Source organism: Neofelis nebulosa, chromosome 1 (genome assembly GCF_028018385.1).
Source record: "Neofelis nebulosa isolate mNeoNeb1 chromosome 1, mNeoNeb1.pri, whole genome shotgun sequence".
Taxonomy (NCBI): Eukaryota; Metazoa; Chordata; class Mammalia; order Carnivora; family Felidae; genus Neofelis; species Neofelis nebulosa.
Genome location: NC_080782.1, coordinates 111,740,083 through 111,764,900, shown reverse-complemented (window position 1 = coordinate 111,764,900; position 24,818 = coordinate 111,740,083). Strand labels below are relative to the sequence as shown.

The window sequence follows — 24,818 nt, the reverse complement described above, 5'->3', positions numbered from 1 at the left end:
GGACTCTCCCTCAGCCACTACCTGGTAGAACACAAGGGAAAACATGCTTTATCTATACACAGCAGACTCAACCTGTTATAAAAACCACCATTGTCGTAAATATTTATTTGACACTCTCTGCCTACTGTGTGATTTAGCTAACAACTGTTCCAAGTTGTTAGTAAATCGTCCTACCATTTCCTTATTTTTGGCTTTATTTTCTTCACCTTTCTTTTGTCGTTTTGCTTTTTTATCTCGGCATTTCCTTGGTATTCCTTACATTTATTTCTATTCCTTTATCCCTCTGTTCTTTATGATGTGAAAGTGCTTTCAGATAAATGCTACAGAAATGTCAAGCTGTATCATTATTACTCTTACCACCTTTATTATTTATGTCAAGACATTATTAAAAGTCTTTTGCATTCTCACTATTATACCTACATCTTGTTCCTCCAGCTTTTATCTTATCTGGTCTTCTACAGATTTTCCAGAATATGGCACATAAATATTAATAATAGCAAAGTTGAATATCTTTCCATTAACTTTTTTTTTTTTTTAACTCTGCAAGTATCCACTGAGTTAGGCAACATTTATCAAATGCAGTTCTCGAAGAACACAATTGTACTGAAACAATAGGGGGAACTCCAAAGATAGCAAGACATGTTTCTTGACCTTAGTAAGTCTAGAGCATAGAGTGACAAGCCACACAATAAGCAACTGAAGGGGACATCTATAAGATACGCAGACGACTAGAGTTGAAAAAGGACCAAGTGTGAGTTGGCCAGGTAGAAGTAACCATGTAAGATTTTCTGAAGGTGAATTTCAAAAGGGAAAACAAAGAGATGAGAAGTCTGGGGGAATAAAGGCATTCTGTCTGATCCACCAATGCTATAGCATTTTCTATAGCTTTTTGCAGTCTCCTAGGGACTCTCCAGTTTTTGGATGCCTTTCTTATTTCTGTTCTGACTATATTATCAAAAACTGCTTTGGAACTTAAAGCACTAATATGTTTTACTTTTTACAATTTCTATTACTTCCGTAATCTTACAAATTGCTTTTGTATAACTCAGCCTGCTTCGCTAGTTCTTTCAAGTTTTCAGGTCTTCTTAGGTATTTATTTTTAGCATAACATGTGAAAGGTAACACTTTTCAAAAAGCAATTCTGTGGCATCTGCTGTTTGAGGTATGTGGTAGCATAGCAGCCTTGAGACTTTATTTCAGCCCCCTCACAACGGTCTGTATTGTCCCTCAGGCCATTTAGTCCTCTCTGCAAAAAGATCAGGTTACAAAACAGCCTCCTCCACACTGAAATGGGGACGCCAAAGCAAAATGATCTAAACAGAGTCTGAATCCATTAGAGAGTTTACCAACTTCACTAAACTAAGCCTGGAACATGATCGTTTCCACCATCTTTTTCAACAAGCTATCCCTTCTTTTTCCAATTTATTTGACATTAAAGTTGATACAGTGACTTATGCTTTAAAATTAAAATTCATCACAGTGAGAAAAAAGGGGGAATGCTTTTAAGTGAGAAGCCAGACTCCCGATACCACAAGACACAGTCTGTGTTCTTAATAAAGGTAGGATTTGACACATAGGCTACAAACAGGATATCTCCCAAAACCAGTCCTCCACACACAAAGAAGCATAAAATGAGTCACCTGACTACTTGTAGGAAACGTGCATTTTGTTCTAAAATAAAGGATGCAATGTCAAATTCAAACATCTAAATGAATTCTTATAAATCTCGGGGCACCTGGGTGGCTCAGTTGGTTGAGCATCCAACTTCAGCTCAGGTCATGATCTCACGGTCCGTGAGTTCGAGCCCCATGTTGGTCTCTGTGCTGGGATCTGTGCTGACAGCTCGGAGCCTGGAGCCTGCTTTGATTTTGTGTCTCCCTCTCTCTGACCCTCCCCTGTTCATGCTCTGTCTCGGTCTCAAAAATAAATAAACATTTAAAAAAATTTTCTAATAAAATAAATAAATAAATCTTATATTCATACAAAGGTGTGCTTGACTGATCATTCCTGAAAGGTGACATTTCTTGTGGATATGTGCTTACCAGAAGGAGAAAGGGGGAGGAAGTACTCCAAGAGGACACATAAAGGGAAGACTAAGGTGGTGGGTAAATTAGATCAACTCTTTGACATTTTCCAAGGACAGTTATGGCAAGGGACACTTGTGGCATTAGCACTGTGCACAGCAGGGATCGCTCCCTCTGCTCTTCTGGCATATTTAGGAATCCTGTATCATCTGCATGTTTGTTTCCCATCAGATAAATTTAATAAAGCCCAATTTTCACCCATGTGACTTTGGATTTTAAGAAAATAACTTGAGGGGAAACGGCCTGTCTCACCAACTATCCCTTTCTCTACTCAGTTCTGTCTTTTGCTGTTTTACATATATATATATATATATATATATATATATATATATATATATATATATATATATATTTTTTTTTTTTTTTTTTTTTTTTTTGAGAAAGAGAGAGAGCATGTGAGAGCACACAGGGGAGAGGCAGAGAGAGATGGAGAGAGAATCCCAAACAGGCTCCATGTTGCCAGCACAGAGCCCAACATGGGGCTCCATCTCACAAACAATGAGATCATGACCTGAGTCGAAATCAAGTGTCCAGCACTCAACCGACTGAGCCACCCAGGCACCACCACCCCTGCTGTTCTGTCTTTTGAATGAAGAGCTCCAGGAAGCATACCAAGGTACATTTTTCTCCATGAGGAGACACTGAGCTGAACACTCTTGAATACAGCAATGGAAGTTTGCAGACTGCAAGTCAGGGTCACACGTGCCCGGCTCTTTTTATCACAGGTATAATTTATCAGGAAAATTTTCAAGGTTCAGGGCTGATGGATCTACCCTGGAAACAACTTAAAAGCCAGACTTCAGATTTAAGGAAATAAAATAAACATAGTACACTACTTCAATACCAGTATCTGCTCTCCATTCCAATTTACACATAAAAAATGTTCATCCTGTAATTCTTAGCCTTGATTTTTGACTCAGAATCTCCCAACCTGGTCCTTAGCTCCTTTATCAAGTTGTCATTTTAATTCAGTCCTGCACCCACACATACATAAATCAAGTTCTGCCATCATATCTAATGTACGTACCTATTTGCTCATTAGCAGGCTTTGGGACAGATTACAAGCCATCCTCTGTTGCTCAGAACCAGCCTGGTTGCCACTGCAGAGCCTGCCTAAATTGCCCCCATCTTCATCAAGGCTCTCAAGTATGGCCACCAGCCTGCTCGTACCAGATGGATCAGGGCATCACCCTTCTGTGCATACAGGGTAAGTCCCAGGTATCCAACTCTGCTAGGTCACTAAGCTATGCCCAAACTGGGCAATAGGGAGTCAGCATCCCTGCAGGGTCCACTTCCACCGGGGAGAAAAGACACAGTTCCTGATCAGAAAGAGTATGTACACACACATACACACACACACACACACACACACACACACACACACTCTCTCTCTCTCTCTCTCTCTCTCTCTCACATACGTGCACAGTCACACACACCTGTACACACATATACACCCTTGTGGCTGATAGTGTGGGAAAACACTTGTGAAATCCCAAAAGGAATACAATTGAAAATTAACACAAAAGTACTACCAAGGCTCTGAGGTTTTTAAGAGGCTATTCTGCAACGCTTCTTCTATCTTCCAAAATAAAATGCCAGAACAAAGCAACAAGGGAAAAAGGGGGGAATGGGGTGAATAGCTGAAACTGAGTATCTGAAGAGTACACATCATATCCCCAACAGGTAAGACAAAAAGGCTAATGCTTTTAAAGAAGAGTAGATGGAATTTAACTTTTTTCAAAAAGGGAAAGGGGTACCAGAACAAAAAGGGGAAGGAGAGGAGGGAGGCAAGAGTGGGAAAGGAGCCTGAGCACAAAGGTTTAACCCAGGATGAAACCATGTGAAGAAAAGGGGACTGTAAATGAGCAAATGTGAACTGAGTTGCCATTTTAACTTTCATACAACTTAAGTTAAGGGACCTTTTGAAATGTGGAAACAAGAGAAAAGAACAGGACTTCCCTTACATGAAGCATAGTTCAAGTGGCACAAAATGTTATTTGACGTTTTTTTCTGATTATCAAAAATAGGTAATCATTTTGAGAATTTGGAAGGAAAAAAGATTAAATAAGGAAAAGAAATACCTATAGTTCCATTAGCAAGAGACAACTTCTGTTAACATACACTTTCTGGTCACAGACATCCAAATTATGATTATACTATATACGCTGTCATTTTTTTTCACATGGTACCTTGTAATAAACAGTTCATTATATTACATCATCTTTTAATACAACTTTTAGACATTTTAGAATCATGAACCCCTTTCAGAACCAAATGAAATCCATGAAACCCTTTCTATAAAAATGCTCAAACACAAAATAGGCATTTTGGAGCTCATCCCAGAACTACCTCAAACTGACTTCTAAAAATCAGCCCTAAGTGGAATTTCTGGAACATAAGCTCATTTGTAAGCCTAGACCTCGGTATTTAGATTAACCACATAGCACATACAACACATACGTGGTTTAGCAGGTAAATTCTTAATCTGAGCCATGGCCCTTAGTCTCTGGTCTAGCTCTACATCTAGACATGGTTAGGACCTCACCACATGCTGGGTGTCTGGGAAACCTTCCATCTGTGAACCCTTGGAGCTCAAAGATAACGTCAACCTTCACAGACATGTTGTAGGTATCTGCTCTGTGGGCATTCCCTGGTTGTTTTCTGTACCTAGGCTGGACCCTCTCTGACTCTATTTTACATCTGCCCCAGGAATACAAACAAATGTCAGTACTGTTGATTGCACCTCTTTGCCCTCCATGGTATACTGGGAACCCCTTCAGAGCACAAACTCTCTAACTCAACTGCATCTGACTTACTTGACATATTGACCTGTAAATAACTGCTAAAGTAAACCAAGCATCTTTCAAAATTAAATAAAAATAGTTCCATGTTGTTAGGGTTGACTATAATTTTAAAAATGTCTCGGGGTGCCTGGGTGGCGCAGTCGGTTAAGCGTCCGACTTCAGCCAGGTCACGATCTCGCGGTCTGTGAGTTCGAGCCCCGCGTCAGGCTCTGGGCTGATGGCTCGGAGCCTGGAGCCTGTTTCTGATTCTGTGTCTCCCTCTCTCTCTGCCCCTCCCCCGTTCATGCTCTGTCTCTCTCTGTCCCAAAAATAAATAAAAAATGTTGAAAAAAAAAAAATTTAAAAAAAAAAAAAAAAAAAGAAAAAATGTCTAGACATGCATATTCATCAGCCATCTTTTCAGCTTAAATAAAATGTTTATACAGTTGATTCTCACTATCCATCTTAATTGTGTTCTAGTAAAAAACTGACAACACCGAATTAGTCAATACTGAACCTCTGTTCCTAAGGGAAATACAGGGCTGGGCTCCTGGGAGCCTCTGATCACATTTTCAACAACCAATCTATACATAACCTTGTTTTATGTGTGCTTCTGTTTCAAGATACGTTATTTAATATACGTGTAATTGATTCATTAACATTAAACCCATGCCAACAGCGCTATACATCAAGCCTAAACAAAGTTCATCTAACACATACATATTTAAGACATATTACAGCCTTCTTGTGCTTAACACTACACCACACTTCAGCATTATAATGGGGCCATTATACAAAATCCCAGCCAAAAGCACAGAAATACTAAAACTCAGCACTCAATATTCCAAGAAAACGACACTGGTTGACACTGTGAGAGCTGAAGTCAGAGGGCTGTAACACTGCATTGTGAAAGACTCAATAAATGCTTATTGGGTTAGTCAGGATTCTCCAGAGAAACAGTACCAGTTGGAGATAGATATAGAAATATACACAGGCAGAGCCAGTGACCTAACTGTGAGAACTGGAGGGTTAATGGCTTTAAGTCCCAGTCAAGGGTAGAAGGCTCATGTTTTAGCTCAGCAGTCAGGCAGAGAGAATCAATTCTCCCTTACTCTATTTTTTGTTCTTTTCAGATCCTCAAAAGACTGGAGAATGCCTAACCACACTGTGGGCTAGGGGTAGCAGGACTCGGCTTAACTAACTCTACCAGTTGCGTGCTAGTCTTAACTAGAAACACCTTCACATACACATCTACAAATAACATTTAACCGAGCATCTGGGCACCCTGTGATACGGTAAAGCTGATACATAAAAGTAACCATCACACTTGTTAAATTAAAAATACAGAATTTATTATATGCCCTTGGCTCAAAGACTCACCACATATCTATCTTCATAAACTCCAAAGAATAAAGCGGTAAGTTATTTTATTTCATAAGGAACCATTCTCATACCAAGTATCACCTGCCGATAAAACATCTTTACTTCTATGAAGAAATTTAGCAGGCAATACCATACTATACAAATTTTTTAAATTATTAACAATGGCTGCCATACGGAGCATGACAAGTAACTCATTTTCCATTTCATTTATTCTTAAAATAGCATTGTAAGGTAGAAATTACTGATCTCATTTTACAGATAATAAAACTAAGGCTGCAGAGTTGGAGTCTTTTTCCAAGGATGCACAACTAGTAATTAACAGAGCTACTATTTGAATCCAGATTTGTTTTACTATAAAACTCATACTCCTAACTGCTTATTATATACAATGTATTTTAGTAAAGGAAAAAAATATCTCAATGGTAAGAGTTTAGTTCACATTTCAAGGACTATATTAAGGCTGAAGAAAGAATACTGCAGCTTAATACTATTCTAGGTGAAAAAATAAGCAGTAAGTCAAACACACAATTACAGGCCCAACATGCCCACCAGAAAGGTATCACATGTAGTTATTTTTCCAACAACTGTTATCCAAAAATGAAAATATTCAATGAAACACAGCTAACCAACAACCGTGGAAAAATGAAGCTGTCAATGATGAGGAAAGCTACTAGAGAATATTTTGAGCTGACCTTATAAACAAAATGGATATGAAATAGTATTCTAAGTGTTTTTTAGAGACTAAACTAGTCTGAGACTGTTAAAGTCAATTTGGAGCAAGACATAGACCTGTGCACTCTTGCGTTATCTTTGCATACTTTTACATATTTCATTTAACCTAGATTTACATGTTTCATGCTCCCTCTCTCTTTTTGAGAGTTGTAAAAACACTACCTAGTATGTTTCAATAATTCAGGACTGCCCTTTAGTTTCTACATAAAAAAGATCTTTATGTCAAGTAATCAAAATACTTGATTCCTTTAATCATCTGCAGTATCTTCAAAATGCTTCAAGAAAATAATTACCAACCTAGATTTCTATACCCAATGAAAATATCTTTCAAAAACAGAGGAAACAAAAAGAGAGAGACTCCTTAGCAGCAGACATATACTCAAAGAAAACACTAAAGTTACTCTTCAGGCAGAAATAAAAGGTCACAGCTAGATAACTGAGGTACATTAAGAAAAAAGAACCAAAAAAGGAGCTAAATATGTATTCTTATGAAGCATCCAGGAAATGGCAAAGTATTAATTTAACTTTAGGCTTTCTGAGTCAATAATGCATGTAACAATTTCTGTTAACCCCTTAAAAACATAGAAAAGGATGTATACCTACCAAGCTAACAGACAGGGAAAAGTAAATGATAGTAAAAGTAAGAGTAATTTTTTACACCCCAAACCAAAAGAAAGTGAAAAGGAAAAAAAAGTCAACAGAAAAAATATGACAGATAGGGAATAATAACATGATACATTTAAATGCAAATCTATACCAGTGATTGTGTAAGACATTAACAGATTAAATATTTCAATTAAAATACAAAAATTGCTGAGCTGGATTGAATAAAAAATATACATCTTACAAGACACACTCCTCAAATATAAGGATTTCTAAAGACTAAAAGTGAAGGATGGGGAAAAGTCATTATGCAAACGTCATCTACAAACACAGATGAGGCCATGATGTTCATATCAGACAAGGTGATTTTAAGACAAAAAGCATTAGGTGAAATAAAGAGGAATATTTCACAACAAAAAAAGGTTCAGTTTACCAGCAAGAAAACTATTCTAACAGTATATGTTGAGTATAGACTCAAGATCTTTAACATAAAAATTCACAGAATTAGAAAGAAAAAACATAAATCCACAAATCACGATGGGACATTTTACCATGTCTTTCTTGTAAGAGATGTAATACACATAAAAATAAGCAGTAATTACAGAAACAATATGAACAACAGGATTCAAAACTTTATTTAATGGACACATCTAGAACACAGCCTTCATGACAGCAGAGTATATTTTTTAAGTGACCACAGTAGAATTAACCTAGAAATTAATAAGGTAAATAATGTCCATATGTTTGGAAATTAAGTGACGCATGTATAAATAACACATGGATCAAAGAAGAATTCTCAATAGAAATCCAAAAACATTTTTAACTAAGTAAAAATTAAAATCCTGTGAAGGAAGTTTTGCGTGATATAACCAAATCTCATCTTTGAGAAATATGTATAGTCTTAAATATATATATTGGATGAGAAAAAAAAGCCTGAAAATCAATTGTCATAGACTCTACCTCCAGAAGTTATATAAGAACAGCAAATTAAAACCAAAGAAAACAGAAGGAAGGCAACACTAAAGAATGGAAACTAATGGAAAATTTTAAAACTACAACAGAGTATCAACAAAGCCAACAGATATTATTTGAAAAGTCCAAATAAGTTTGATAAGGTAAACCAAGAAAGTTTGATAAGTGATCAAGAAAGAACTAAGGTAAGAAAAGCACAAATGTCCACTATCTACCCTTCAAATCATATTATTAGGCTAACATTACCTTGACACCAAAACCTGAGAAAGTTACCTTAAAAAATGAAATCTTGGGTCAGACTTTCTCATGTGATAAATGCAAAAATCTTAAAGAAAATATTAACAGGGGTGCCTGGGTGGCTCAGTCAGTTGAGCGTCCGACTTCGGCTCAGGTCATGATCTCACTGTCCCTGAGTTCGAGCCTTGTGTTGGGCTCTGTGCTGACAGCTCAGAGCCTGGAGCCTGCTTTGGATTCTGTGTCTCCTTCTTCTGCCCCTCCCCCACACATGCTCTGTCTCTCTCTCTCTCTCTCTCTCTGTCGAAAATAAATAAACTTTAAAATATATATATATATATATATATATATAAACAAATATTAACAGTAATGTAATGTATGAGAGCTAAGTTCAGTTTATTCCAGGAACTCAAAGTTGGTTTAATATTCAATCAGTTCAGTAAAGCCAACCACAATAATATAGTGAAAGAGACATCTCAGTCATCTTGATTCAGAAAAAGCCATTGATAAAATTCAACTTCTAATAAAGAATATTCACAAAAAGAAATTTTCAAACACCATAGTAAACTTCACACTTACTACAGTAATGGTGAAAACGTTTCCTTTGACATCAGGAAGACACAAAAGGCTATTTGCCATCATCATTTCTATTCAATGATTTACTTACTGTAAGGACTATGCAAAGTATTAAGACAAAGGAAAAGCCAAACAAAGGGAATAGGACTGGAAGAGAATGAAAAAAATGTCAGTATTTTTGGGTACTGTGATTGTGTTATTCAAAAGAAGCTAAAGTATTTTAATCAATCAGGGAGTTTAGCAAGGTTGCTGGACCAAAAAATTAAATGTGTATCTGTTTTTAGCAACAATGATTGAAATTTACAAAATAATATAATTTGTAACAGCATCAAAAACATCAAATACACAGAAAATGCTTCTAACTAAGACCTAGAAGAGCACTACTGTAGGCTATTTTTCTGTTAATACCACACTGGTCTTACTGTATTTTATATCTGAGAAAGTAAATCTTCACTCCTTGTTCTTTTTCTTTAGAGCTGTAAGTTTATTTCCTTATAAATTTTAAAATATTTGTGTTTGTAAAAAAAAAAAAAGTAAAGATTTGGTATTTTTATTATGATAGCATTGACTTTATGGAAAACTGACATTATGATTGATATATATATGCCTATGTACATACATGAGCAAGATACACATCTTCCTTTCTGAGTCAAAAAAAATAGAAAATTCTTTAGTATCTAACTGGAGATGGTTACAACCCCTTTTCATGCATGATATATAGACCATCTACATGAACTCAAACAACCATCATTGGATGGTACTCTAGATCAGGACTTTTCCAACCACATGTTATGTGGTTAGTGGGTTACAAACACCCTTTTACTCCATCAGATAGAATTACCAAAGTGCTTCTTGTGCAGTGAGATTAAGCAGTTTTTCATCAAACTTTAGCTTAGGGGCACCTGGGTGGCTCAGTCAGTTAAGAGTACAACTTCAGTTCAGGTCACGATCTCATGGTTTGTGGGTTCAAGCCCCACGTTGGGCTCTGTGCGGACAGCTCAGAGCCTGGAGCCTGCTTTGGATTCTTTGTCTCCCCCTCTCTCTGCCCCTCCAGCACTCATGCTCTGTAACTCTCTCTTTCAAGAGTAAATAAACATTTTAAAAAAAGAAAAAAAACCTTTTACTTAAGCAATATACACACATATCCACACACAAATATCTATACAGATATATAGAGACTATGATGTAAAAATGTGTTTCTTATTGGGGCACCTGGGTGACACTGCTGGTTAAGTGTCCAACTGTTGATTTTGGCTCAGGTCCTGATCTCTCAGTTTGTAGGATCCAGCCCCGTGTGGGTTGTGCGTTGACAGTGCAGAGGCTGCTTGGTATTCTCTCTCTCACGCCTCTCTGCCCCTCCCCCACTCACACACTTGCTGTCTCTCTCATTTAATATAAATAAACTTAAAAAAAAATCTGTTTCTTATTGTTGGTTGCAGTCCAAACATTTTTAAAAACCATGTTCTGGAAACTATTCTTAACATAATTCTAAGTGTCATTAATGTTCTAACACTTGGTATTTACTATAGCATGCACTTTGTAGTAATATCGTTTTTGCTTTAGCTCAAATGTAAAAGTTAGATTTGTGAATAAGTGTGTGATGGGGTAAAATTAAATTAGTTCATGGTGAAAACTGTAGGTCTTCAATGAGTCCGTTAATTAGAGAAGATGATAACAATCTCATGGAGGTCATGTCTGTGAAAGAGAATGTTCAAGAACAACTGAACTTGAGCTCAAGGAGGGTTCTAGAAGGGGCACAAAGTGTTTCAGAGGCAATGAGTGAAGATAAAGGACGGGTCAGAGGAGGCATTTCTCCAGCTCTCCTCTGGGTTCCCATCTACTGGTCTTTTGCTGAAAACAATCCCTGAGCTATACTCTTTATGCTTTTTACCTGCTTTAGTCTTCCAGACTTTTCCTCAGAGGCTAAATGATCATCCTGCCACCAGATCTGGATCCCCACCTTTTCCCTCAAGAACTACCCTGGCAATTTGGTCTCCTAGCTCTCTGGCTAAGACCTCTGTCTCCTTTATGATGTCTCCCAGGCCACCTCAGCTAGAGTTTAGGCCAAAAATATTGGGGTGATGAGATGAGAAGAAAACCATCTTTAATCTCAATTCCTGGGCTTGAACTTCTCCAAAAAGAAGAAATCTTATCAGTCAAACATCGGCATATGGTGTAGCAATTCATGAAAAACATTAGATTTACAGAACTAATAATCATAATAATAATGAGTTAATATTTCTTGAGCATCTGTTTTGTGCCAGGCATTGTTTCAAACAGTGTATGTGAATTAACTCATTTAATTTTGCCAGTAACACTGAGGAAGGTAATGTCATCCTGAGTCTGCAAATGAGGCAAATGACACTCAGGAGTTTTTAAGGAACTAGCACACAGTCTCACAGTGAAAACTTGCAGACAATATAGGGGAAAAAAAAAAAAAACAAAACTAAGTCTCTTTTCCCCCCCACCTCCAAATACCAGCAGGGAACTCATTTCTCAAACTCTTCACCCACAAGAAAGACCTGAGAATTTTTTTTTTAATTTAAGAACAAAAAGGTCAGAGAGTTAAAACACAGTATCAGTCTCTTCCCAGACTGTGGTTAAAAATCCGTGATCATGAAAGAGTTAAAACTCTGCACTGTTTAAGAACAATCAGTTGACCTTTAAACACGCTGGTTTGAATCCAATCACCTTTCAACAAGCATGAAATCTGGCACAAAGTGTACTGACACACACCAATTATTTTCATAGTGTACATGACTGAGCTCACATGTCCTGTTTAGAAAAAAGAATTAATGTTCGTTTTCCAAAAGCCAGACTTAGAGGCTGGGTGTCTCTGTTGGTAGGATTATCCTTTGGTAGCTATCTCCAAAGGTGCTATTAGAGAAGGCCTAACAGAAAAAGAACAGTTTTTTTGAAGAAAATAACTTTTTCATCTTCTCTAAGTTCTGTTCTATGAAATGATTTTGCCCCACTTTTTAACATCGAAAGTAAAAACTCCTGGGAAATAATTCATTTCTATGCCCAGTTAAGAACTTCACAGATCTGTTTAAGAGAAAAACTATCCCTCCCAGGCAAAGGGTGAAATGCCCAGTCCTACTCTGAGCAAATGGATTCAAATGCAGAGATTCAAAAGCAATTGTTGAGTGTCTGCTCCTTAAAATCATTCTTTGCTTTTCAAAAGTGATTTCCCTGAGGTTCTTTTAAGTGGTGATATTTCCTCATGCCTTCGAAACAGAAGTGAGTTTACAAAAATTCTGTCTTGGGCTCTTTAAGAACATATTGCCTGGCTGTTTTGGGGCAACGTGCAGAGGTAGGAGCCCTCTGTGGAGGACTGTGCCTGGCAGTCAGGGAGGGAGCTTCCAGCCAATTCCAAGACTATGTTCTTTATCGCCTCCATTGCTCTCTATCTCCAGATGCCCTTTGTGTCTCATCCCACCCCATTCCCATCAGACGGTTACATGTAATGCTAACCCCACACCTCAACCATATTCAAGACCAGATGTGTTTTTTCTTTGTTTAATCCTTTGCCTGAGGACCTACTCTTCTGAGGTTCCTTCCCAAATCTCAGCATCATCCTCTGTCAGCATTCCACTCCAGGGACAAACTTCTGCTGACCACGCCCATGTTTGCCAGGCCCTCCTTGCCACAATATTTGACTTCCCTCATTCACTCCCTGTCATCTGTGAGTCCAGAAAAAGAACCATCAGGATCTCATAGCAACATGGGCAGTGGCCCCAGGCAGGTGTCCAGACCACCATCACCCACCAGGCACTTCTGCTTGGGGGTCAAGGGAGGGGCTTGGTTCAGGAGAGGGCACCGTACAGCTTGGGCACTGCTCACAGACCACGTCAGAACACATCCAGCAGCCTGAGGCCCTGGCAGAGAAGGCCCCTTTCAGTCTCCTATGAGACTGGATGAGCTCCTGGATGAGCGGGATCATTCCACAGATGCGCCAGGCAAAACAGGCAACCAAGACTTCCACAGGCCTTACTCCCTGCCCCTGTCCTATTTCTTGTTTCTTCCTAAGAACCAGAGCTCTCTTGCTCACTTCTGCTAAGTAGCCACCAATTCCCATCCCATTTTCCTACCTCCAGAACTAATTATGTGTTAAAGTCTAAATATAATCATCAACCCCAACTCACAACTGATTCCTCACCCCTCTTTGCCTTGCCAAGATCTGGGGGTCAGGGAAATGAGGGTGTCTCTGTGCTATTACCAGCTCAACAACTAACAAGAGACACTCCTGTCACCTGAGTACAGGTGTGAATCACCACCGGGCCCACATTTGACTTTTGTAGTTTTACTCCTTGCAGCAGACAGGGACTCCCCTGGTCACATCACCCTAATATCTGTGACACCAAAAAAGACTCCAAGCCCTTTATGTGTAAAGAATTGCATGGCCATGTATCTACTTAACATTTTCTATTTCATTAAGCAGGGCACACGATTCTGTGGTGGATGAGAGCTGCTCAGGATTCCCAAGCCAGCCACCACTTCCTCTCCTTTGTCAGCACCGTGCACACCCCAACCCCCACCAGAAAAAGCAGTGTGGCCATGAGAAAAATCAAGCACGAGAGACCTGAAGACAGAAGACTGAGGATTCAGTCTCAGTGTTGTTTTTAACTGAGTAATTTTGGCCAAGTCACTATAAATCACTTAAACCTCTGAGATCTGCCTCCCCACCCTTTCACACTAGCAGGTAAAATGTTCAGACAGAAAAACCTCAAGAAGATACATACACCAAAATAGAGTAACCTTAGGATCTGTCAAAGGGAGGAGCTGCTGTCATGTCCCAAGGTGGTAAAGAGCTCCATCTGAGTGTCAAGTTTTGAGGCTCTGATGGGCCTGGAGCCCAAAGTTCTCAGCAATCCCATTTCACCCCCTGTGGTGTAAAGACCAGAGCAGCTGAAGGAGAGACTTCGAGAGTGGGGTGAGACAAACACCCCACCCCATGAACTTACTTTATTCCCATGGCACATCAACTTCAGCAGAAAATTCCAGCTTTGTGTTTGCCGCCTGGTCCCACTTGAATGGGAAGTTCTGCTGAGGCCCAAAATAGAAAACAGGAAGTCAGCAGAACTGATTTTCTTAAGCCTCAAATGCAAAGCAATGCACTCAGTATGGATGAGAATTACAGTGAGGCGTAAAGTGCCTTTTTAAAAGGAGATCACATGGCTACTGTGTACAAAAGACATCTACTCCAGGGAAGAAAGGAGCCATGCCTCAACTTCCTTCTTTCAGAAAGGAGAGAAGCAGAGCTGGATTGACAGTGAGGTAAAGACTGCCCAGGGTGTTTTATCAGAACCAACTGCCACTGAAAATAACAAAGTGCCTACTTTGATGCTCAGACGCTATTCTGAGCTGGTTCCTCTGAAGACACTTTTCTCCAACGGAGCAGTTACTGAAGTGGCTCCCCTCCCAACTTCCTGATCACTGTTCACTGTATCACTAATTTCTTAGGGCCCCACATTCGAAACTTACAAGTTGGCACTCCAAACTCATCCCCAAACGTGCTCCTTCGGGGAGTTCCTAGCAAATATAGACAGCTCCATCTCGTTGCATGGGACACAAATAAGCCAGTTCCATTGTAGTTCGACTCTGATTTGCCACACCGGGCCATTCCCTGAGCCATCTCTGGTCTGAATCCTTTGTACCCCAGTCTTTCCACCTGCTCTCTTTTATAAGACTGCCAGGTGAATCTTGGCAACATTCGCTTTCCTCCCATTATGCCCCAGCTCCCAGGTCTGCTTCCCCAGTGCGCAGTGATAACATTTAACTTAGTCGTGAGTGTTCTCACCCTATCAACCTGGCTCTAGTGGTGTGTTCGATGAGAGGTGCCCGAGCTGGCACCAAGTAGATTGGGTAAGAACCTATCTTCAGTAAGCTTCACCACACTGATTTCACTCTGAGAATGTGAGCAAAGTAGGAAACCTCTCTGCACCGCCGTTTCCTCATTTGTGGAATGAGGATACTAGCCCCCATCTAGTTATGAAGGATCAAATGGGTTAACACATACAAAGTCACCAGAGTGGGTTCTGGTAAGAAGAGTAATTAATGCTTATGGAGCGCTTCCCACATTCCAGGCTCTGTTCTGACTGCTGTGCATGTCTTTATGCAGGTATTACGTTATCCTCACTGTGCAGAAGAGGAAATTGAGGCAAGAGAAAGTGAAGTCACTAAAACCACATAATGAATCAGTAGGAGAGCCAGCACTTGAATTCAAGCAGTCTGACTCCAGACGCCGAACATGGAATTCCTCGTTTTACTGCCTCTCCTGAGGCAACCTGTCCTTCCCTCCTGCTTCCACTGGCTAACACTACCCACACATCCACCCTAGTCCTCCCCTCTGTCCAAGCTTTGTCCCACAGTCCTGTTGCCCCGGAGGGACACCATGTTGCACTCTCTCTCCAGTCTCACCTGGCGTCTTCAAAGAAGTGACTCTATTTTCTCTACAATCAAGTATACCACCCTCTCTTCTTTGTATCTTGCCCCCACTTATGCATCAGCTTGTAACTGCTATCCAGTTCTGTCATCTATTTCTAGAAACTCCATCAGAAAAAATGGACCACACCCCCAAATTCCAGCATGTCTCCCCAAGAAACATGTTATTTCCACTAACACCTAGCTGCTGTTACCAAGCCACGTCTCCCGACTTCCATTCATTTATCCAGCAAACATTTACCACACATCAGCCATGTCTGTTTCAGTACATGAACATTACATGGGCCCTGTCCTCTCGGATCTCACAGGCAAATGAGATCAATGTTTATGTAGACAACTTTAACAAGTTGTGATAAGTAGGCAACGCATGCTGTTAATGGGTCCTTGCTCATGCATCCTTTACGTCGGACACTCAGGCTACCACGCTGCCCCTTCCTTTTCATCTCCACGGCCACCCTGTGGTTCACTGCTCCCTACCTTATTCCTCAACTATTGCAACCCCCTCCCAACTTACCTCCCTTATTCCGCAGAACCAGCCCACCCACCTCCTGCTGCCAAATAACCTATGTGGTCATGCTCATATTTGAGGAGTATACACATTGATAAACCGAGTGCAAGGCCCTGATCCTGGACAAGCAATGCTGCCTAGGAACTTCCCTGACTTTCTATCCTGGCTTTGCCCCGTTCCCTTCCGCATACATGCACTTTGCCTCACATACCACACCTAAGAGAGACTTCCTGCAGTTCTCCAAAAATCATTCACCTTCCTTTTTCCTTTTGTGCCCTTTGCCGACTATCTCAGTCTGTGAGCTTATCTTTCTCTCTGAAATTCAGATGTTGCTACTAGATTCAGGCGAAGTCACCTCCTCCATGAAGCCTCCTCTGCTTCTCCCATAAGGTGTGATGGTTCCTGATTTGCTAAAGTCATGCATTTGGGTCTCCTTTATGGCACTTTACTTGTACCATGCACTAGAGTTACTGAGACATTTTTCCTTATGGCCTCTTATCTTCAGAACAATGCTTTGTCCTTATGATCTTTGTCCATACAGCACCCAGCAGATTGTCTCAAACATAACAGGTGCTGAATGAATAATGAATATGCTCTTTAGTCTTTTTATGTGATATTGTGAGAGAAGCATCTCATGAGGACAAAGGAAAAAACCTGTTTTTTTCTTTTTTCTTGTTATCATCTAATCATTTATACAACAAATCTTTTTTTTTTAATTTTTTGAATGTTTATTAATTTTGAGAGAGACAGAGCATGAGTGGGGAAGAAGCAAGGAGAGAGGGAGACCCAGAATCTGAAGCATACTCCAGGCTCTGAGCTGCCAGCACAGAGCTCCACAGGAGGCTCGAATTCACGAACTGTGACATCATGACCTGAGCCGAAGTTGCATGCTTAACTCACTGAGTCACCCAGGTGCCCCTATCCAACAAATCTTTCACCCCTAGGCAATATACTAGGTATAAGGAGTACAAAAAACAAACAACAAACAAACCCTGACACAAAGGACTGCACTCAATAAACATACATTCTCTTTCAGGGCCATTGGCACCAATTACACATAAAATAATAAGATACATACAAAATAATATGAGCTCCCAAGTTATGGCAACTCTGCCACCAACTAGGTGGGTGACCTTAGGCAAGTCAGACTCAGTGAAGGAAGAGTTGGTAGGTGTTAAATGAAAACTCATAGGCTGTCCATTAATTGAGGATTTTAACTGTTGTATGGCATGTAAGGGATGGTACTTCCTAGTAAGTGCCAGTATATTTGCAAAAATTATTCATGCTAATTAATTCTATGGAAATCGAGTAGGCAGCAACTAAGGAAAGGTAAAAACCAGAAGCTGTAATTGATAATTAGTGAGAAAAATTATAAATGCTTCACCAGCACAATCACAGAAGTGAACCAGTGACATTCAAGGCCATGAAGTTTAAGGTGGTACCTGTGGCTGGGCTCCTCCACCAGCAGACATATGAAGGCTACTGTGAGATGCCCCTCCTCCTCCAAAACCCCCAAAATGGATATTCAATTACCTTCCAACAGTTCATGATTTCAAGTATGTAAAAATTAATAACCAGAATGAAAATATATTTTGTCACCTTAAAGAGAGTCAATGGCTGCCAGATAAGCAAAACTTATCTTCTGGTACAATTGAAAACACATCTTCTTACAAAATGACTCAACACAGAACGGTTATCACTCACATTATCATAGGAAAGTGAGGCCACAGTGGCAAACGCAGGGAGTGCATAAAACATGAAGGTCATTGGGGCGCCTGGGTGGCTCGGTCGGTTAAGCGTCCGACTTCGGCTCAGGTCATGATCTCACCGTCCGTGAGTTCAAGCCCCGCGTCGGGCTCTGTGCTGACAGCTCAGAACCTGGAGCCTGTTTCAGATTCTGTGTCTCCCTCTCTCTCTGCCCCTACCCTGTTCATGCTCTGTCTCTCTCTGTCTCAAAAAAAATAAATAAATAAAATAAACGTTAAAAAAAAAAAAAAAACATGCAGGTCATTTAAGAGACTCCTCTAGGCCCAATTCTGTGCTCATTAGGCCTGGTTACTGACGGATTTGCTATAAGGTCTATCAATAGAATCGGATGATCCAGCTGATGAGCATTTTGGTTTCTGGGACAGTTGTCTTTGTCACCAGAAATATGTTATTCTCCTTGACCACATGAGTCTCATTAGCTAATTAATGTGACTTCTCACCTAAGAAGCAGATGCACTCTCAGTAAACTCAAACCAAATCAAGTTTCTGAACCTGGTCTAAACCTTAGACCTTGGAAAATGCTGCTGCAAAGACACCTTGCTAAGGCTCCAGAAACACAACTGGATGCCCTTGTGTTAGAGGTCTACTTCCCCCTGGCACATAACATGTACCCTGTCTGTAAACTCTTCTAGCTGTTACTTAAACTAGGTATGGACCAGGTTTCCTTTTCCTTGTGCATCATGGGGCTTAGTTTGGAGCAACCCTCTGGTAAGCTGGAGAGGTGCTCTCTCCAGGGCTCCCATATTCTACCACCAGTATTTCCCACATGGAATTGGAAACATGTGTGTGCAAGTCAGCCTCCCTCTGTGACATGGGCAAGGACTTCTTTTTGCTCATCTCTGTATCTCCACACTTGGTGCTTGGCACATTCAAAGTATCCCGTCAATGGTTGAGAATCAAGCCATCACTCAGTATCATCAAGAACTTACTGAGGATTTATACGTACAAAATTCTGAACTACAAATGGTATGGCTCCTATCCTCAAGCAAAATCAATGAAAAACTTAAACTTTGAACCATGATTTGGTCGTAGGTATGGGCCTTTATCAAAGAAAAACAACTCAGCAACCAGAAGTAATTTCTACACAACATATTCTCTTTCTCCCTTTCTCAAACACTGTTGAAGGGATTCTTGCTTGGTGCACAGCAGCGATTCATGAAGACCCCTTCTTTTCACAGTCTTACTTTACCTCACACAAGCTCTTTCATGCCCCTCTTCTTCTGATGCTCCCCACAAAACGCCTGTTCTAGATCTGGTCCTCAGAGCTCACTCCTATCATCCCTCCATCCTTCCCCTTAATTCTGCATCACAACGGCCCAAGAGAACTGGTTTGATAGTATCAACCTTGCTTGAAATGTAGAGAAGAAAAAGAAAATGAGTAAGCAAAACGAGAAGCATTCTTCATAGACAGTGAAAGAACACCTTGAAACTATCATACATTAAAAATGTTGGCCTGTTTAAATACAGATACAACTTACAGGTGCCAAAATGAGCAAGCAACGGTCCAAAGAAAAGAGTTTACATTTTTTAAGCATCCACAGTGTTAAGAAACTTGTGAAACTTAATCACAAAGTATTTATTGAGCACCTACTCTAAGAACTGCTTTGGAAAAGGATGTGGTGTTGGGGTACCCAAGACTATCCCTACATTCAGACATGTACCACATGAACTCACAGAACTCGGCTTATTGTTATTACAGCTAAGGTTTTGTACAGCAATATACTAAGGATACACAGCCTATCATAGGGAGAAAAGACTTAGGGCAAGCCTGGAGGACTCCATATACAGACTTTCTTATGCTCTCTCCTTCCCATGAGAAGTCACAGATACAACGCATCCTTCAGCAACAGAAATGCAGCAACATGTGTACAATGATTCAGCCTAGGGAAGCTCCTTAGAGACTTAGTGCCTGGGGTTTTTACTGAGGACTGGTCATGTAGGCACTCTCTGCCTACCACATTATAATTTTTTTAACATTTATTTTTGAGCGAAATAGAAAGAGAGAGACAGGGGAGGGGCAGAGAGAGAGAGACACACACACAGAATCCGAAGCAGGCTCCAGGCTCTGAGCTGTCAGCACAGAGACCGACATGGGGTTCAAACTCACGAACCATGAGATCATGACCTGAGCCGAAGTTGGACGCTTAACCGACTGAGCCACTCAGGCACCCCTAGCACATTAAAAATTCCAGACTCCTAGAGGGAAGCAGTGTTCAAGCATAAATTGTATTTTTGCACAAAACTCCAGGCACAATGAGCCATAGCTGTGAACCAGCACAGTGAACCAACACTCAGAAAAGCAGGTCCCTAGATACCAGCCAAGAGCCAACCTTGCCATCAGTCCTTTTTAAGGGTAGCAGCCTGAGGTCTCCTATGTTCACTCTTTTCTGCAGAGATACAAAGACCAAGTTCTTGCCCTTGAGGCAAGTAACATTTAGAGAACTAAGATGTATACCTTAAACAGGCAGAGCCCCACAGTAGATGTAGCATGCTAACACGAAAGCAACATTTCCCAAAATGTACTCGATACCACCTTTATCACAATCACCAGGGTGTTGGTCAGCCTACTGGCTAGAGCTCAAAGCATCCAAAGCAGTTGAAGGATGGAACATGAGTCAGATCCAGGAGTTCTGGTGAGATTACAGAAAACCCTGGATACCACCATGAGAAATTTGAATTTGATTTCACAGCCATGGGACACCAGTGATTTTTATTTATTTTTTCTTCACCAACTAATTATAAGTTCAAAGCAACACTGTTTGAAGACGCATTATGTAGAAGAGAGTAAAAGGGGAGGAGACCGTAGGCCAAGAAACCAGAACTTCAAAGGAAAGAAAAAGATCATAACTGATACCAGGGGCCATGTGCTAGGAGTTAAGCCACTGGCCAGGTGCATCCATTCTTGTGTTGGCCTTCTATGGTAGGTACTACTATCCCCATTTCACACATAAGCTTGCCGATGGCACACAGTGGATTTGAACCTGGATAGTGTGATTGCAGCACTCAGGCGCTTACTCAGTATCCAACAGAAAATATGCGCCAACACAACATCAGGATAACAGAAAAGTGGTGAGCCAGTGCCCATAGCGAGGAAGTGATCATGCAAACTTCTATTATCTCATCCTTTCCTCCTTTTGGATGCCTTCTTCTAAGATGATAGAGAGAAAGACATCTTCCAAAATTGGTAGAAGACAGAAAGAGAAAGGTAAAACCAGAAATGGTCACATTTTTCTGAATGGGAGGTGAAAAATCAGTAGGAGTCACAGCTGCTTCTTGACCCAGGTAGATAGTAAGAAACCAAGTGTCGGGGCTCCTAGGTGGCTCAGTCTGTTCAGCCTCCAACTTCAGCTCAAGTCATGGTCTCTCGGTTCATAGGTTCGAGCCCCACATTAGGCTCACTGCTAACAGCACAGAGTCTGCTTCAGATCCTCTGTACCCCCATCTCTCTTTGCCCCTCCCCCGCTTGCACTCTCTTTCTCAAAAATAAATAAAACAAAAAAGAAACCAAATGCCATGTCGCATCTTGATTTAAAGAAAGGAGTGGAGACTGTGGCATTTTTTTATCTTTAATATCTCAGAGATTTACACTATACAAATGCTCCTTCCTGTTTATTTCCTTCTGACATAATTCAACCCAAACATCACTTAATAACTGGACAATGCTCAAGACTTTGATTTTTAACACATCTAAAATTAACACTCCAGAATCATCACCAGCCTCATCAAGATTCATTTGTTGATAACTTGACTGCATAAAACGTTTTGCAGCTGCTAAAGCAAGACACCGACCCCAACGACTTCAGAGGATACAACACGGTAATTGCTTAATCGATAAATCTCTCTCTTGGTTCTTCATGAAACCCAGAATTAAGCAACAAGACATGACAAGCCACTGTTTATGGGGAATTAATCTGCTGCCTCAATTGACATTAAGCAGGAGGCCAAAGGCCATTAAAACAAGTTGAAATTAAAGCACCAAAATAACTCAGTCTTAAGACACCAAACTTGTATTGTTAGAAATGACTCTAAAATCTCTATTAGCTATTAACACAACTTCTAAGCGAGCTGTCCACAACTTCCGTATTCTGATTCCCTATTAGCCCATTTCAACACTCAGAAGTATGGCTAAGAAATAACAAAGAGAAACAACTTGAACAAAACCCCCAACAGCTTTGACATCACCCCACAGGCCTGTGACATGTATTGTGCTATTGAGGAAAATTCTCTTCCCCTAAGGAGTCGTGGCTGCAAGAAGCTACATGCTTCTTTACTGTTAAAACATGGCAACAGGGTACAAAAGAAGATACAACCTGCCCTCCAGGAGTCTCACAAGGAAGATGGGGCAGATACAGCTTAAAAAACAATTCAAACAGGCACAGGTAAATATGCATCAAGAGCAGTAAAAGCATGGGCCATGGAAATCCAACAGCCTCAAGATGAAGCCTGGCTCCACAAGTCACCATCTTAATCAAGTTTAATAGCCCTCCCTGTGCTTCAGTCTCCCCTTCTGAAAAAGTAGCTGAATAATAATAATACCCACCTCATGGATTCTTGTGAATCATGAATAAGAAAACAGAATGCTCAGCACTTAAAAGGATATCAACAAATGTTAGCTGCTCTTATCACAGAATAGTTGTTTTTGTTTTTACTATTACTACTCCTCCTCCCACCATGGCTACTCTCATCCATGTTTTGCCCCATACCTTAAAGATAAGGAGGCTTCCAGGCTGCAGGAAGTGGTCCAGTTCTGAAGGAATCACTCATCTCAGGCAGGGAAGCTAGGAAGCTCATGGTTTGTGAGAAATGTCAAAGAAGGCTATTTCAGATGGAGGAGATGGCTGTAAAGAGGAGTAAGCATAGCCTGCATAAAAAGGATAAGTCTGCTTTAAATGGCTTCTTGAGCTGAGGAAAGGCACATGTTCACAGGTCATATGATTTTCCAAGCTGGAAAGTAACTTAGAAATCCTTAAGTCACTCAAAAAAAAAAAAAAGAAGAAGAAAGAAAGAAAGAAAGAAAAAAAGAAAAGGAAAAAAAAGCAGCTCTTGGAAAGCCACAAAGATCTTATGCCCTCCTCTAATGCTGTTTGAAATTTTGGAATAAATTCAGTACGAAGAGGGGGGGGAAAAAAACGATGGATCCAAGGGTACCTTTGAGGGAAAAAAAAATTGTTTCTATTTTGAAAGAACCATATTCCTTGGCTGGATCATGTGGCAACAATGTTAACACTGAATGGGCTCATTCACCACTAGCTTTCCTTCCTCATTTATGGGGGAAAAAACCCCCCAGTGCCGGCTACTCTCATTGGCAAGCTCTTTTGCTGCTTTTTATTCAAATGTCCTAAGACACCTCCACACTGCCTCTGACACACCCCAGGACAAAAAGACCCTGAGGGTCAAGTGACTGGCTCTTAGCCACACAGATAGTTGATGATGGAGAGAAACAGGGATCCTGCTAACAGAGAGGAAGGTTCAGAGGAAGAGAGGAAACAGAAACGACAGTAAGGGCTTAGAATAACTTGCTGTGGGAAATCAAACGGCGTGAGCAACTACGTAGATCTGAGCAAAAGCCAGACTGAAGCAAAATGATTTTTAAGGAAAAGCATTTTTGCTGCTGTATGAAGTACACAATAAATTAACCCTGTCAGATTCCTTAGCTTGGCACCATTTGCTATCAGAACACAAAGTGAAATAGCAACACAGTATATTTAAAGGTAAAAACCAGGTGTAATACTTCTCATTTGAGAAAGTTTCCTTTTATAATTGGTGCCTAACCTATTCCAGGAAAAAGTTGAAATGAGGGTTTTTGTTTTTTGTTTTTCCACACCTAGTTATAACAAACTTTGGTTCAGCGCACGATCTCACAGTTCGTGAGTTCGAGCCCCACGTCAGGCTCTGTGTTGACAGCTCAGAGCCTGGATCCTGCTTCAGATTCTGTGTCTCCCTCTCTCTGTGTGCCTCTCCCCCTCTCATGTGTGCATACGTGCTCTCTCACTCTCTCTCAAAAATAAAAAAAAACATTAAAAAAAGTTACAAACTGAGTGCACAAGAACTTGGACTTTTTTGGGTGTTCCCCAAGTCCAAAGTCGAGTGGGTTCTGCTTCCCTTAGAAACGTCCTCTTGTTCTGGCAGCTTGAAAACATTTAGAATGCTCTTCACCTTGTATTTTCGTTTTAAGCAACTGGTGGCAGGGCATTTTCCAGGCAGAGTCCTCATTTTGGAGACCTTCTTCCTTCCCAGTACAAGTGTGTGCATATTGACCTAGACCTGTGCTTGTGACAGATTCTTAGCAAATGTTTGATGGTGACCCTGGCTTTCTAGGGTCAGCTACTACCCTTAGCTATGTTTCATAGCCTTTTCTCAAAAGGGACAGGGTGAGAAAGGGACTTCAAGACCAGAATTTATTCTGCTTAGCGACTTCCCCTACTACTTATCAAAGGCTTGGCCGATGGGAATGTAGGGCAAGATGCACACACCCATTTTTCAGTTACCATCTAAAATCAAAGTTAAACACACTTGTAGCATTCTTCCTGCTGACCAATAAATCATAGTGTTTTCTCTAAAGACAACTTTTTTCCTGGAGACTGGCCAACAGAAAGATGTGGGCAGCTCCATAGTTTCTATACAGGAGGAGACTGGGAAGGAATCTATCAAGAGGAACATAGGGGACTTTGCTTAAAGCTGTGTTTGCAAACATGCTTCTGTTACACTCATTGCAGGTTTATAGGGCCACTA

At 40.5% G+C, this 24,818-nt stretch overlaps 1 long non-coding RNA gene across 1 annotated transcript in view; it reads right to left on the bottom strand.

The window, feature by feature from the left end:
- Positions 1–23,046, bottom strand: part of LOC131491155 (uncharacterized) — a 488,422-nt gene extending 465,376 nt beyond the window's left edge. Inside the window, exons 1-2 of the long non-coding RNA XR_009251404.1 lie at positions 22,790–23,046; positions 14,332–14,410 (exon numbers count right to left, since the gene is read on the bottom strand). This is a non-coding gene — a long non-coding RNA (uncharacterized LOC131491155). The remainder of the gene's footprint in view (positions 1–14,331; positions 14,411–22,789) is intronic.
- Positions 23,047–24,818: the final 1,772 nt, after the last annotated feature.